At 40.4% G+C, this 15,889-nt stretch overlaps 1 protein-coding gene across 23 annotated transcripts in view; it reads right to left on the minus strand.

Annotated features, from left to right (window-relative positions):
* LOC122706220 (myeloid-associated differentiation marker-like) overlaps positions 1-15,889 on the minus strand; it is a 114,492-nt gene that overhangs the window by 51,770 nt on the left and 46,833 nt on the right. For 11 of the 23 annotated variants that reach the window (XM_043921299.1, XM_043921290.1, XM_043921294.1 and 8 more), the window contains exon 1: positions 1,089-1,542. The exons of 7 other annotated variants lie outside the window; for them this stretch is intronic. The gene's annotated coding sequence lies outside the window, so the exon portion shown is untranslated. Of the gene's footprint in view, positions 1-1,030; positions 1,053-1,088; positions 1,602-15,889 lie in introns of those variants that run through there. 5 more of the 23 variants (XR_006344341.1, XR_006344343.1, XR_006344342.1 and 2 more) reach the window with 5 other exon arrangements.

Below are 15,889 nucleotides of genomic sequence, written 5' to 3' on the forward strand. Positions count from 1 at the left end.
TTACAGGATGCAGCTAAAGCCATACAGGGAGATTTTGTAGCCTTAAAGGCTCAAATAAGAAAAGCAGACTAAAAATTAATCAGCAAAGTACCCGCGACATTTGAGAAAGAAAAACCAGAGTAAACCTGAAGAAACCAGAAGGAAGGGAATAATAAAGATAAGTGTTGGCAACATCATAAGGTCATGTCAACGCTTCTACGTCTATGGAGAGAATGTAACTGGATACAATCAATTTAAAAATAATTTTCCTCATCTAGTAAAGTTTAAAATGTGGGGGAAAAGAGATGGGCATAACCTATGACCCAACAATTCCACTCTCAGAAACTTTCCCATATGCCCCAAGAGCCAGTACAAGAATGCTATTGCAGTTGTATTTATGATAGTAAAAGAAGGAAAACAAATGAAATGGCCCTTGATAGAATGCATAAACAAATCATAATCTATTCATAAAATGAAATACTGTGGATCAGTAAATGCATGAACCACAGCTACATTCATGACCATAGATGAATTTCAAAACCATAGCATTGGACAACAATTGCTAGTAATAGAAGAATTCATATTTCTGAAAATATTTCAAGAAAACATAGAATAACATATTTATCCTATGTTTGGGGTTGGGAAGAATGTCCCAAATAAGACATAAAATATATGAAAAAACCATAATGTGATAAAAATGATAAAATTAAAGCTTCCTGCATGACAAGGGAAGGAAAAAAAGAGAGAGAGAGGCAAGTGACAGGCTGGGAGACTTTTTTAGCAGATTTAATTGACATGGATTGGTCCCACAATTTATAAAAGACTTCTTAAATATCACCAAAAGTCAAGCTCAATAGTAAAAATGAGCAAAGGATATGGAGATCCAGTTTAAAGAAAAGGAAGGTAGAATGAGTGACTAACATACTTGATGTAAGATGCTCTATTGCTCTGGAGATGGGGGAATGCAAATTAAAATTCTAACCTTACACCTCAGATCCCACCCCATGGGGATCAACACCATGCTCACCATCCTGCTCCTGTAACCACTCACCTTCAGTACTGACTACACCTTGATGCTCTCAACTGCCTTCCTAGGTGCCAGAGCTCACCTGTGTCCTGCCCGGTGGCCCACTCTCTTAGAGCTACTCAGATCCTCAGGTCCCCAGGGGTTAGACACGCACAGTCCCTTCTTCCTCAGTCCACATATACATTTCCAGGGAGACTGGGCTTGGGCAGGTTCAAGACACAGCGAAATACTGTGACTAATGAAATGCTGGTCCCCTTCAATCCTCAACCCCTTTGCTGAGTCAGCCTCACCATGGCTTGTCCTCCTTTCCCTGTGGTGTCCTTTCTCTTCCAGGTCCTCAAATATTCATCCCCCTTGCAATTAAGTGTCTGTTGGCTTCTACACTTCATTCCTGTGTGTCTGAACCCCCACATGTGGACACAATCTGGGATCACTCCCAGAAGTCTACCGAGTCCCCATCAATATCAATGAATGTGAAATGTATTTCATAGTAATATTTTTTCTGAGATAGGTAAAAATTGCTAATTTTTAAAATTTTTATTTATTTTTACTTTAAGGATAATTGCTTTAAAATGTTGTATTGGTTTCTACCATACATCAACATGAATCAGCCATAGATATACACATGCTCCTTCCCTCTTGAACCTTCCTCTCACCTCCCACCCCACCCCATCCCTCTAGGTTGTCACAGAGCACGGAGCTGGGTTCCCTGTGTTATCCAGCAACTTCCCATTAGCTATCTGTTTTACACATGGTGGTATATGTATTTCAATGCTATTTTCTCAGTTCACCCCACCCTCTACTTCCCCCACAAGGAGAGGGGAACAGTCCATAAGTCTGTTCTCCATGTCTCTATCCCTGCCCTACAAATAGGGTCATCAGTACCCATCTTTCTAGATTCCACATATATGTGTTAATATATGGTATTTGTTTCACTCTGACTTTTTTCACTCTGGATAATAGGCTCTAGGTTTAAAATTGCTAATTTTACATCAAGGTAGAATGTAAAAGCAAAAATCTTTGGAATAACCAAGCTTTGATAACATCTCAAGCATGCCCTCCTGCCAACAGACCTTTACTTCATCCTGGGTATAACTGAGCATACCTGCCACACCAGCACTATGCCTCTATTAAGAAATTCAGGGATAAGAATGAAATCATTCAAGAAATACACGCTTCTTTCTTATCTGGCTATAAGTGAAGCCATGTCATGGAACTGGCAAGGGTCAGCTGCCATGTTTCAGGAACACAGAAGCTTGGCAGTTGTCCAATTGAGGCTGTCACCCATGGCAGTAATGCTCTCTACAACTCCTGACCTGGGGTCAGTGAACTCTGCTTAATCTCTCCATGGAGACAGAGGTAAAGTCTGACAACACCAAGCCTGGGTATCTATAGCATAGAGCAGGAGACATGGTCAGCCACTGGACTCAATCAATATCTGCTGAGCAAATATGTGATTTTTTTTAAATATACTGAACTATTTATTAAAAGCTTCATTTGAATGTGGTCTTTGACCTATTAGCTTTATTTTGTGACTTGGAATGATATTTCTATATATTTACACAAGGGTTACATTTAGAAATCTAACCACCCACAGAAAAATAGCTTTTTGTGAATCTAAAAATTCTCAAGCTTGTTGTTTCAATGAGTGGAAACAACATTTTTCTAAATGGTTTCTTTAAAAGCAGGCATAAATCAGCATGACTTTATTGGCTACAAAAATACTGATGCAACTAACGGATTAAAAGTTATTTGCAGATGGTAGCATGCTAAATTTATCCTTAAAATCTACTCATCACCAAATATGGGTTTCTCTATAGTACTGAAAAATAAGAGTTATTTTTAAATGTAACGTAACCCAAATGTCAACGGTCCCCAGTCCCTCTCATTCTTTCCTCTTGTTTTCTATGAACTCTTCAGCAGTAAATGTAAATACAATTTCTTACTTCGGTTACACTAATATTGCACAGAATTTGGAAAATAAGAGAAATTATCTAACGTGTAAGCATTTTTGTGGTTTTCTTACTTTCTTTTTTTGTTTTTTTGGTTACTGTTGTTAGTTTGCAAATATATTTGTATGTTTGTTACATGGTTTGTATATACATGTTACATACATTTTTTGCCTCATTGTTTATTTTCTGGAAAATGTCCCATCCCCAGTTCATGGTGTCCAGTCTACTTCCTTCCATCTTGTCTCTATGAAATCTCTTCAAGGACAGGGATCATATCTTTGTCTCTCTATAATCCTTTTGATATCAATAAATATCATTATCAGATGACACCACCCTTATGGCAGAAAGTAAAGAAGAACCTCTTGATGAAAATAAAAGAAAGAAGAGCCTCTTGATGAAAATAAAAGAGGAGAGTGAAAAAGTTGGCTTAAAACTCAACATTCAGAAAACTAAGATCACAGCATCTGGTCCCATCACTTCATGGCAAAGAGATGGGAAAACTATGGAAACAGTGACAGACTTTATTTTCTTCAGCTCCAAAATCACTGCAGATGGTGACTGCAGCCATGAAATTAAAAGATACTTGCTCCTTGGAAAAAAAGCTATGACCAACCTAGACAGCATATTAAAAAGCAGGGACATTACTTTGCCAACAAAGGTCCGTCTAGTCAAAGCTATGGTTTTTCCAGTAGTCATATATGGATGTGAGAGTTGGACTATAAAGAAAGCTGAGTGCCGAAGAAGAGATGCTTTTGAACTGTGGTATTGGAGAAGACTCTTGAGAGTCCCTTGGACTGCAAGGAGATCCAACCAGTCAATCCTAAAGGAAATAAGTCCTGAATATTCATTGGAAGGACTGATGTTGAAGCTGAAACTCCAATACTTTGGCCACCTGATGTGAAGAACTGACTCATTGGAAAAGACCCTGATGCTGGGAAAGACTGAAGGCAGGAGAAGGGGATGACAAAGGATGAGATGGTTGGATGGCATCACCGACTCGGTGGACATGAATTTGAGCAAGCTCCAGGAGCTGGTGATGGACAGGGAAGCCTGGCATGCTGCAGTCCATAGGGTCGCAAAGAGTCAGACACGACTAAGTGACTGAACTGAACTGAACTGAATCCTTTTGAGGGCACAGCACCTGGACATTGCCATGTGCTCTCAATAATGTTCACTAAAAGTCTTAATAATATTCACCGAAATCACCAAAGAGCACTCCAAGTCTTCAGAATTATGACATAGCATTATTACATGGAAGATACTGTTATTTTTCTCACTTGATAAGTGAAAAAAGCTCAGATTCAGAGAGCTTAAATAACCTGCCCCAGGTCACACAGTGTCCTGACAAATGGCCCAGCTGGACTCACTCACAAGTCTTAAGTGTCTCAACCCCAAACTCCTGAACAGTTTGTATTATGATTGTCCAGCGAATATAGAAGTTTCTTACTTTAATGATGCTTCTATTACAAAGTTGGAGGGCTTCCATCATTAGAGAAAAGTGAACCATGCATTTTGATAGCCACTGACTTTGACTACCAAACTAGTTACATCCACCCTGGTCTTCTCTATTCAAGGCTGGTTATCCCTATGTTTTTCACAAGGATAGTATGAAATAGTATGATATATTATACTTGATATTTTAGTATATGTATATATTGCTTCAAATAGGTGCCAAAAAACAAACAACAATCCCCCAAAAATAAGAAAATAATCTCATTTACAATAGCATCAAAAAAAATTTGGAAATTTAATTAAATTTAAATTTTAGTTAAATTTAATTAAAATTTAACTAAAGAGTCAAAAGACTTGTACATTGAAAACTACAAAACATCACTGAAATAAAGAAGACACAAATAAATGGAAAGACATAACATGATCAGAGATGATAGATCATAACTTAATCATAGATTAAGAAGACTTAACATTGTTAAAATGTCCATACTATCCAAAGCAGACCACAGATTCAATGCAACCCCTATCAAAATCCCAATGGTATATTTTACAAAAATAGAAAAACCAATCCTAAAATTCACATGGAACCACAAAGGAACCTGAATAGCCAAAACAATCTTGAAAAAGAAGAAAAAAGCTGAAGGTGTCACACATCCTGATTTCAAAACATATTACAAAGCTACTGTAATCAAACAGTATGGTACTGACATAAAGACAAACATACACACTAATGAAGCAGAACAGAGAGCCCAGAAAAAACCCATGCATATACTGTCAACGGATTCTCAGCAAAGAGGCCTAGAATATCCTATGGGGAAAAATATAATCTCTTCAACAAATGATGTTACAAAAAATGAATATCTGCATGTAAAATAATGAAATTGTATCCTTATCTTACATGACCTAAAGATCAACTCAAAATGAATTATGCAAACCATATATCTTGTAAGGGATTAACATCCAGAATATATAGAGAACTCAAAACTGAATAACAAAAAACAAATAACCCAATTAAAAACTGGGCAAAGGACTTAAACACATACGTCTCCAAAAAAGACATATAAATGGCCAACACTGATACGAAAAAATGTTCAACATCACAGATCACCAGGGAAATGAAAATCAAATATCACTTCACACCTGTAATGATGGCTACTATTGAAAAAAAAAAACAGAGAATAACCTGTGCTGGTAAGGTTACAGAGAAACTGGAACCCTTGTGCACTGCTGTTAGGAATGTCAAGTGGTGCAGCATCTATGGAGAACAGTAGGAAGTCCCATTCCTAGGTATTTATCAAAAAGACTTGAAATCAGGATTCCATAAAGATATTTTTATTCCCGTGCTCAGTACAGGATTAATCACAATATCCAAGAGACTAAAGCAACCTAAATGTCCATTGAGGGATGAATGGATAAAGGAATGAATAAAGAAAATGTGGTATATGCATACAATAGAATATTATTCAGCTGTAAAATGAAAAGCAAACAAACAAACAAAAAAAACCTTCTGTCATATGCTACAACATGGATGAAGCTTGTGGACATTATGCTAATTATGCTAATTGAAATGTCAGTCCCTGGAGGACAGATACTGCATGATTCCACTTATATGAGTTATCTAAAGTAATCAAACTCATAGAACCACAAAGTAAAAGGGTTGCTGCCAGGGTCTGAGGGGAGAGGGAAATGGGGAGTTGCTGTTCAATGGGTATAAAGTTTCAGTCATCTAAGATTTAAAAAAAAAAAAAAGCCCTAGAAATTTGCTGAACAATACTGTGCTTATAGTTAACAATACTGCATTGTACACTTGAAATTTTGTGAAGAGGGCTGATCTCATGGATATATGGGTATGTGTGTGTGTGTGTGTGTACATATATATATTCAGCAATTTGGCCTTTTGACTAGAGAATGAAAAGTTCCTCCTCTCTTGTAGGTCATGACTAATTGTTCCTGAGTCATAGTAAGAAACAAGAGTCATGAGACTTTGCAACCTGTTCCATTCACAGGTTTCAAATCAGAATCCAAGCTTCTGAGTGTCAGCCAATCAATGAATGACCCACACTTGTGATAGCCAGCCAATCAGAAACAGTCCTATGATTCTGTCAGCCAATCAGTTGCACTTCAGCAAACCTCACCTCCACAGCTAAAGGTCAACCAATCCTTAACATCCTCGCTTCTGTTCCAGCTAATACTTGAATTCCTTTGCTTTGTTTAGGAAGCGTGTCTCAAGGCAGTTTTCCTTTGTTTCACAGAAAATAGATCTGTTTCAAGTTTTCAATAGTGCTTTCGTGACTTGGCATACCTAATAATTCCATTTTCTGGGAGTTTATCCTAAGAAAATAGCCCGGAATGTGTGCAAAGATTTAGCACTAAAGACGACATTGTTTAATTTGAAGACGCAGCATGTATGCAAAAGCATTTTTAGCTCTAAATTTTGATTCCTTCATCAAATGGAATAAATACTAAATAGTCATTAAAAATCATATTGTAGCAGATTATTTAATTGATATGGTATTGACATTTTATTGATATGTTTAAGATATGTTATGGGGGAAAAACATATTACAGTAAGTCCCCTATATACAAAAGAGTTCCATTCCAAGAGCATGCTCCTAAGTCCAATGTGTTCCTAAGTCCAACAAAGTTAGCCTAGGTACCCAACTAACACAATTGGCTATGTAGTATTATAATAGGTTTATGTTACTTTTCACACAAATAATCCATAAAAAACAAACACACCAAAAAAAGAAAACATTTTTAATCTTACAGTACAGTACCTTGAAAAGTACAGTAGCACAGTACAACCACTGGCATACAGGGACTGGAATCAAGTGATCAGGCAAGAAGAGTAGAAGAGTTACTGACTGGAGAAGCTGGCAGTGGGAGATGGTAGAGCTGAAAGATCATCAGCAACAGGAGATGGAGGGCAAGCTGCAATTTCACTCATGCCTGACACTGATAGAAAACACATTTACCTCTTTTCACAACTCGAAGGTTTGTATGTAGGGGACTTACTGTACAATGTAGTATTTACCATATAGCTCCAATTCTGTAAACTATTTAAGATATATGTATAGAAATAACAGACAAGAAGGATACCTATGAAGCCATTAATTATTATAGATGGTAGGATTATAGGCAATTTTCCTTCCCTCAGTTTCAACATTTTTCCTACTTTTCTGTTTTGAAAATATATTACTTTTGTAATTTAAGAGAAAAATAATATATTTTTAAATAGTATTCGGAACAGAATATAATCTTCTGATAAGTTCAGAGAGCAAGACACTACAGATAAATGCCTCCTTGATGATGCCAGACACTAACTCTAGTCACATAATACTGCAGCTGCCTATTGCTGTAACTGCATATTGAATTCAAGGTTAATTACATCCTCCTTGTCCTTGGATATGCCCAGCCATGAACTCAAATGCAACTTATTAAAACAGAACTCATTTTTCCTCTGGTTTCCCATCTGAACTCATCTTCCTACCCCAACCCACCACACACACACACACACACACACTCACTCTCTCTCTCTCTCTCTCCTTACACCAAAGCAAGCTCTCCTTCAGTTCACAATCCGGAGTTCTCCCAGGTCTTCAAGCTATTCTTTTCCCTGCACCCAGTCCACCACCAATCTTCCTCCAGAACAGTGTGCACTCAGCCCCTTCTGCCAACACTCCGCTTTGGTTTTTCCTGTCTGATAAGATGTCTCAGGTTGTCAACCTGAGAACCAAACCTTGCCCACAAATCAGCTTTGCTTGACCCACATACTACTGGATTATACATCAACATTTAAGATTTGAGAAACATAAATACAGATTTCTGGCTTCTCGTTAAAAAAAAAAAAAAAAAAAAAAACTATATTGATGCTGAAAACTGCCTTCCCCTTTAGACACAGACGATCCTTTCCAGTTTTCCACAGTCTCCAGCACTCCCTATGAAAGCTCTAACACTAAATTCCAGGGATTATTTAATATCAAGATTACATGGACATTTCTCCAAAGAAGACATACAGATGGCTAACAAGCACATGAAAAGATGCTCAACATAACTCATTATCAGAGAAATGCAAATCAAAACCACAATGAGGTACCATTACACACCAGTCAGGATGGCTACTATCCAAAAGTCTACAAGCAAAAAATGCTAGAGAGAGTGTGGAGAAAAGGGAACCCTCTTACACTGTTGGTGGGAATGCAGACTAATAAAGCCACTATGGAGAACAGTGTGGAAATTCCTTAAAAAACGGGAAATAGAACTGCCATATGACCCAGCAATACCACTTCTGGGCATACACACCGAGGAAACCAGACCTGAAAGAGACACATGCACCCCAATGTTCATCGAAGCACTGTTTATAATAGCCAGGACATGGAAGCAACCTAGATGCCCATCAGCAGACGAGTGGATAAGGAAGCTGTGGTACATATACACCATGGAATATTACTCAACCATTAAAAAGAATTCATTTGAATCAGTTCTAATGAGATGGATGAAACTGGAGCCCATGATACAGAATGAAGTAAGTCAGAAAGATAAAGACCAATACAGTATACTAACGCATATATATGGAATTGTAAAAGATGGTAATGATAACCCTATATGCAAAACAGAAAAAGAGACACAGATGTACAGAACAGACTTTTGGACTCTGTGGGAGAAGGCGAGGGTGGGATGTTCAGAGAGAACAGCATTGAAACAAGTAGACTATCAAGGGTGAAACAGATCACCAGCCCAGGTTGGATGCATGAGACAAGTGCTCAGGGCTGGTGCACTGGGAAGACCCAGAGGGATGGGATGGAGAGGGAGGCAGGAGGGGGGATCGGGATGGGGAACACATGTAAATCCATGGCTGATTCATGTCAATGTATGGCAAAAACCACTACAATATTGTAAAGTAATTAGCCTCCAACTAATAAAAATAAATGGAAATATATATATATATATAAGAAAAAGAAAAAAAAAGATTACACAGTTTTCTTGCACAGTCTCTGTGCACATTTGAGTGTGTGACTCCAAGCTACATTCATGGAATCCTAATAGCAAGCAGTCTTCAAAGTCTTTTTAGAGTAGGAACATCATATATAAATGTTTTAAGTAATATTTTCTCTTTGCTCTAATCAATTCCAAAATGATAAATTGCCTAAGAATAGGTAAGGTAGAAAAATGCATCCCAACCTTTCTCTTTTCATCTTTGAACAAACAGGAAAAGGAAGACTGAGTTGACCACATAATGTAACATTTTGTTTCTTAAGTTGTCCTAGCTTGAAATGAGGTCAACCATGCCTGCTTCTTATTTATGTCCATTTAAATCCTAAGCCCTTTAACCTACATTATCACACCCTGATACTCACTATACTTCAAAGTCAGTAGGGCACGCTGCATTATGCATTTTCAAAAGAAAAATCATTTACTGCTTAGGGTAAAAAAATGAATTGCCCCAGGGCCCAAGGTCTGGAAGTTATGCTAAGATAGGCCCTAAACCTTGAGGCTGGGAGGTAAATGGATCCCAGAGTTTCTTCACATTCAGTTTCGTAGAGGAAGAAGGTATCAACACAAAGGGATATGGAGGAAAAGCCTGCCTAAGATGTGTGCCTTTGCTGGAGCATTCTGGATAACTGCAGTGACTGGATAAAGTCAGTGCCATAAATGAAAAGCAGATCATCTACCTGGTTCTAGATCCAGCTCAGTTACTGGCCAACGTAATTCTGGGAAAATCCCTCCCCCCTCTCCCATCCAAGACCTCCTATTCATTAATCCTGGAAAACCAAGTGGACAATTTCTAAGGTCCAGGCTGGCGCCAGGATATGGATTTTTCTGTTCATCTTCATTGTATTTGGATCTCTATGGTTTATGCTTTTGGAAAGCAAATCAATTTGATTTCTTATTATAAATACTTGATCTTCCTCAATATAAATGCTGGTGAATATGAAGTTATATGTCCCCAGGGGGATTTTATTTTCCATGCCAAACCACAGAGCCTGTTCCATGACCCAAAAAAGTGGCAGCTTTACTCTCCTGATGACAGCTATTAGAGATAAATGCAGAGGGTGGAGGAAGCACTGAGCCAGACTGTATCAGGACATCATCCCAAACCTCAGCCAGGTTTTGAATCATCTTCCAAGTGGGTTTCCAGGGCGCTCCATGAACCCAAGGAGTCAACACCCCATAATAATGATGCTTATTAAGGATTCATTATGTGCCAGGTGCCAGTCTTTGTGCTTTCCATACATTTGCTTATTTAATCCTCATGACAACTCTGTAAAGTTATTGTTCCCATTTCAAATATGAGGAAAATGAGACGCAGATAGGGTAGGTAACTTGTACCAGGTCACAGAGCAAGTAAGTGGTAAAGCTGGGATTCAAACCCAAGCACTCTGCTTTCAGGCTGGTTTATCACAACACATGTTGGCACAATTTATAATCCATACAATTAGGATGTTTTACTATGTGATGAGCATATTGCCACTGTGCTTAGATAATATTTTGAAATGTCAACTGTGGGTTTTTTTTTTCTTTGACTCTTACAATGCTATGAACCCTGTGGCCCTTTCTCAGTTCCAGCAGACAGTGTGTGGGATCTTTTGCCTCAGAGAAGGGATAATGAGGCAGAATGGTAGAGGAAATAAGAAAATGAATCTTTTTTCCTGGCTTCTGAGTTGAGGCCCTAGAGCTAACATGAAGGATTTTAGCAGAGACCATCAGTCTGGGAGAATGTTCAGTGTCAGAGCGAGGCTTGGAGCCCAGGACTAGATGAGGCCCATGTAAGAGTAGCGTAAGAGAATTGATGGGAAGCAAAGAGCATTAAAACACAGATGTGTCCACGGGAGGTGGAACCTATTTTGTCCATTCCCTTCACCCAGCAAATAGGAGGAGAAAAAGTAGAAGCAGTGACAGATTTTATTTTCCTGGGCTCAAAAATCACTGTGGACAGTGACTACAGCCAAGAAATTAAAAGACGCTTGCTCCATGAAAGGAAAGCTATGACAAACCCAGACAGAGTACTAAAAAGCGGAGACATCACTTTGCTGACAAAGATCTGTATAGTGAAAACTATGGTTTTCCTAGTAGTCATGTACCGATGTGAAAGTTAGACTATAAAGAAGGCTGAGGGCTGAAGAACTGATGCTTTTGAACTGTGGTGTTGGAGAAGACTCTTGTGAGTCCCTTGGACTGCAAGGAGATCAAACCAGTCAATCCTAAAGGAAATCAGTCCTGAATATTCATTGGGAGGATGAATGCTGAAGCTGAAGCTCCAATATTTTGGCCACCTGATGCGAAGAGTCAGCACATTGCAAAAAGTCTTGATGCCGGGAAAGATTGAGGGCAGGAGGAGAAGGGGACAACAGAAAATGAGATGTTCGATGGCATCACTGACTCAACGGACATGAGTTTGAGCAAACTGCAGGAGAGAGTGAAGGACAGGGAAGCCTGGTGTGCTGTAGTCCATGGGGTCGCAAAGACTTAGTACATGTACATGAACAAGACTAAGTACATGACTTAGTGACTGAACAACAACAAGAACCTGGTCAAACAGGGATGACAGAGCCATATGGAAATGACAGAGCCAGTTCAGAAAATCTGAGAGCAGTGGAGGGCTGTCAACAACCCAAAGCAGACATGCCCGAATGGGTTGTGCAGGCAGGCAGGACTCAGTGACATCACCAAGTCCCCATGGCCCAGCAGAGCAGGCAAGCATCTCTGTGCACAGAGGTGGCCCTGAAGGACCAGGACAGTTATTCAACCTGAAGGACCTCACATACAGAGACAGGAATGACACAGGAGTGGCTCACTGCCCCAAGCCCAGCCCCCTGGCACCACAACTCAAGGGGGAAGTGACAGGAACCACAGGCTAACTGAGAATATCTCCACAATGAAGGGTAATCAGGACTCAGAGCAGAGATCAGTCTCAAAAAGATAAAGTTACTCTTTTTGCACATTGTAGTTTGTGGATTGAAATTTGCACATTATTTTGTACATTAGGATTTTTTTTTAATCTATTTATTTTGGGTTGCGCTGGGTCTTCATTGCGACACCCAGGCTTTCTCTAGTTGCAATGTGCGGGCCTCATTGTGGTGGCTTCTTTTGCTGTGGAGCATGGGCTCTGGGACACTCAAGACTTCAGTAGTTGCGGCTCCCAGGCTCCAGAGCGCAAGCTCAGTAGCTGTGGTGCGTGGGCTCAATTGCTCGCAACATGTGGAATCTTCCCAGACCAGGGTTCAAACTCATATCCCCTGCACTGGCAGGCTGATTCTTAACCACTGGACCACCAGGGAAGTCCAAATTTTATACAACATTTTTTTTAAATCACGAAATATGGATCCTGTTTCCAAGTTACTACCAACCCAGGAAGGAGACAACTGTGCTATAACAGTCAGAACCCAGGGTGTAGGGTGTGCAAGGTCATACATAAGGCCTGATTTCAAGACTAGTTCCCCCACTTTCCAAAAGAATCTAAGCTCCAGGTCCTTCATCTATAGATTTGGCACATGACACTGACTCACTAGGTATTGGGTATATTAATAAAAGGCATGTGAGGGAATTGTGATCATTATAATTACTATTGTTACAAAGACATAAAACAATTAGAGAACTCAAGTTGGGATATCATTTCGTGGTACACAGGGAACGCAAAGGAGGGAATCCAAGTAGTGCACAGAGAGTGTACAATGAGTCCAAGGAAGACTTGAATATGTCATCAGGCATGAAGTGAGAATTTAAAATGCCCTCTTCACCCCTTCCAAATCATTGTGACTACACTACAGTCTCGCTGTGTAGAAAAGGTTACCACCCACTGTTTAAGTCACAATCATTTATCCTGCTCAGCACCCTTGTTCCCACCTGTCTTCACAAACCACCTCCTTACTGCCTGTAGACCTGACCTTGGGTTGAGTTCCCTCAGCAACCACACATTTCCCAAGTTCATCTAGGTCCAGGTGTCCAGACCCCCAGACCCAGCCCGGTGCCAGGAACAGAGAGGATATATAAATCTCAACCCTTGAGATTCCCCTGGTGGTCCAGTGGCTAAGACTCCACGCTTCCAATGCAGGGAGCCTGGATTTGATCTCTGGTCGGGGAACTGGATCCCACATGCCCCGACAGAAAATCCACAATGAAGATCAAGGATCCCACAGGCCGCAACTGGGACCAGGCTCAGTCAAATGAATGGATGAATAAATAAATAAAATAAACATTTTTTTAAAAATTAAAGTCCACCCTTATCCTGCATTAAATGGAGCTCTTGCTTCAAGACTCACTCCCAGCTCCATTTCCTCCCTGAGACAGTTCCCAGTTCTCTGATTTGCCTTCCACTGGGGGGATTTGTTGCCTCATTTGTGACTTTATTTGAACTCGTGTCACCGGAGCTTCTATCACCTCCCTAACCAGGCAGCCTTCTTGGGACCACCCTTACCTCACATGGCATGGCATAGACCCTACCATTTAGGAGGTGACTCAGAAAGAAACATTGAAGGGGTGAGTGTAAAACACACATGTTTTTTTAAAATATTTTATTTATTTATTTAGGCTGCACTGGTTCTTAGTTGCAGCACGCTTGTGGGATCTTAGTTCTCCAACCAGAGATTGAACCAGGGACCCATGCACTGGGAATGTGGAGCCTTACCCACTTGATCTCCAGGGAAGACCCTCACATGTGTATTTTTAAACCATATATTAAGGATGTGTTCATGGCAAATATTCCAACAGTGACAAAGGAGATAAAGGTAGAAAGCAAAATTCCCCTGACTCTTCTCTCTCAGGCCCAAGAGGTGGTCCCTGTCATTTTCTTCCAGAAATGATCTTGTTTTTTTGCGTAAGCCCCTGGTACCCAATGAATGAAGACAAATTAATATAGGGGAAGGAGGAGTGCAGGCCAGGGATCTGAATGGAACCTTTGCCTATTATAGCTGACACTATAAATCAGGGGTTTCCAACCTTTGGGATCTATACCTGATGATCTGAGGTGGAACTGATGTGAAAATAATAGAAATAAAGTGCACTATAAATATAATGCACTTGAATCATCCAGAAACCAATCCCCCCCACCACCACCATATCCATCCATGGAAAAATTGTCTTCCATGAAACAGGTCCCTGATGCCAAAAAAGTTGGTCCTCCTGTGTCCTAAGTCACTTTAGTCATGTCTGACTCTTTGCAACCTTATGGACCATAGCCCACCAGGTTCCTCTGTCCATGGAATTCTCCAGGCAAGAATACTGGAATGGGTTGCCACTTCCTTCTATAGGGGATCTTCCTGACCCAGGGATTGAAACCACGTCTCCTGTAACTCCTGCATGGGCAGGTGGGTTCTTCACCACTAGCGCCACCTGGACCACTGCAATAAATGCTTTAGCTCAGATCCCCTTCACTGGTCCTGTGAGTTCTCTTCAGGTTCTGTGTGCTTTGCTTTTGAAGGCTTGCATCTGTGATCTTCAGAGGGCTGCTCTGGACTTTTGGAGCCATTTCCTCTCCAACACTCACTGCTGCAAAGCAGGAAGTGTCCAGGAGGTAATGTCCACCCCCCTAACCCCACCACACACACACACACACACACACTCACTCATATGCACACCCATGTAGCCAGCAGCTAGTGACTAACTTGTGTAGGAGGAAAACTCTGAGATGTAATGCACACTCTAGAGTTCCCCTGGTAATCAGACTAAGGTTGGAATCTCATATCAAATCTCATCCTTGCTTGATTTCTTCTCTCTTCTTCCATCCCTCCTATCTCCCCCACTTGTTTCTCCAAGGAGAATTTTCTTAATAAATCACTTGCCCACAGATCCTCACCTCAGGGTCTGCCTCTGGGAAACCAGACTAAAATATTCACTATATAAACCAGAGGTCCCCAACTCTTGGGCCACAGACCGGTTCTGGTCCTTGGCCTGTTAGGAACTGGCCCGCGTAGCAGGAGGTAAGCCGTGGACAACTGAGTGAAGCTTCATCTGTGTTTACAGCCACTCCCAATCACTCTCATTACCACCTGAGCATCACCTCCCTTCAGGTCAGCAGCAGCATTAGATTCTCATGGAAGCATAAACCCTAACCCTAAAATCAAGATGGAATATCCTGAGAGTGCCACAAAATAGGAATAAAGTGCATAATAAATATAATACACTTGAATCATCCTCAAACCATCCTGTCCCCTATCCATGGAAAAATTCTTACATGAGACAGGGCCCTCGTGTCAAAAAGGTTAGGGACCACTGCTATAGACTGAATGCTTTTGTCCCCCAACATATAGGATTTATATGTTGAAATTATAACCCCTAAGGGGATGGTTTTAGGAGGCAGGGCCCTTGGGAGGTACTTAGGTCATGAGGGTGGAAGCCTCATGAACGGGTTTAGTGCCCTTATAATGGGACTCCAGAGAGTACCCTTGCCCCTTCTGTCATGTGAAGACACTGCAAAAAGATAGCCATCTATGAACCAGGAAGCAGGTCCTCACCAGACACAAAATCTTCCAATGCTTTAATC

The sequence above is a fragment of the Cervus elaphus genome, chromosome 13 (genome assembly GCF_910594005.1).
Source record: "Cervus elaphus chromosome 13, mCerEla1.1, whole genome shotgun sequence".
Taxonomy (NCBI): domain Eukaryota; kingdom Metazoa; phylum Chordata; class Mammalia; order Artiodactyla; family Cervidae; genus Cervus; species Cervus elaphus.